This window comes from Echinops telfairi, unplaced genomic scaffold (assembly GCF_000313985.2).
Source record: "Echinops telfairi isolate 266 unplaced genomic scaffold, ASM31398v2 ScPeMD7_3533;HRSCAF=4204_0, whole genome shotgun sequence".
In the NCBI taxonomy this organism is placed as follows: Eukaryota; Metazoa; Chordata; class Mammalia; order Afrosoricida; family Tenrecidae; genus Echinops; species Echinops telfairi.
This window is the reverse complement of record NW_022107431.1, coordinates 30,389,211-30,390,442: the sequence shown is the minus strand read 5'-3', so window position 1 is coordinate 30,390,442 and position 1,232 is coordinate 30,389,211.

Below are 1,232 nucleotides of genomic sequence, written 5' to 3'. Positions count from 1 at the left end.
CTCACCCTCCCTCCACCCTCCCAATATTGCCACTCTCTCCACTGGTCCTGGGGGGTTCATCTGTCCTGGGTTCACGGTATTTCCAGTTCCTGTCTGTGCCAGTGTACATCCTCCGGTCCAGCCAGATATGCAAGGCAGAATTGGGATCATGGTAGTGGGGTGGAGGAAGCATTTAAGAACTAGAGGATAATGTCCTACACCATGTAATTCCTGCAGCACTGAACCCCATTGTCTATGGTGTAAGAACTCAAGAGATTAAACAGGGGATTTGGAAATTACTGAAGAGGAATGGGTGACAACAGAGAATGATTATGTTCTTGCTTTGCTCCTCTGGGTTGGGTGTGCTCAAAATCACAACGGGGATCAAAAATTTAAGGAGAAAAATACAGTTCTAATCTCCTCTCTTACATGCCTGATATGAACTACATGGTCCCCCTCATATTCAAGGGCCCATCTTACTTCTTGTCATCTCAGGGTTCCCTTGCAGGGACCAAAATTATGAATGTATAATCTCTTACCATTCTACTCCAGGCAGAAACTATAATTTTTTATAAACCAAGCATCAAATATTATTGTCTGCACCTGAGTTAATTCCAAGTAGGATCAAGGAATATTGAAAGTCAATATAACTGGAAAAAAAAATCATCAATCAATATTTGACCTTTATACGAATGAGTAGTTTAAATGTTTATATACTAGAGATGCTGTGAAATGTCTTCCAATAGCTCTTCTAGCCATGCCTGTATAACACCTACCAGATGATTGAGTGGAGGTATGCAAAAAAGGATGTGTGTAAAACGAATAGAGGGTATTCATCAGTTTTAGTTGCCACTCCTCTGGCTTTAGAGAGGACCCATCTCAGCAAGAAGAGAGGGAAACACCAGGGTCATCAGAAGAAGAGATTGCTTGAGCTCACTGTCTGAAGTGGTTGTCTGAATCGATGGAGCCTGAGACCAGAGAGGTACCAGAGGTACCATAAAGATTGTGGAAGAGAGCCAAGGAGTCAGGTTAAGCTTGGAGACCATCAAAGAAACCATGAAACCATGAAACAGATCAGCGGAGCAGGGCTAAGACTATAGAACTGTGAGTTGGAGTGCCAGGCGAGTTTCTTGGTCCACAGAGAATGAGGACAAAAGACCACATGGCTAAGAAGCTGAGGACTAGAGAGAGACTTGCCTGATGACTTGGGAGAGGTGTTGCTGTGGACCAATGACTGTATTCTTACTGTTCAC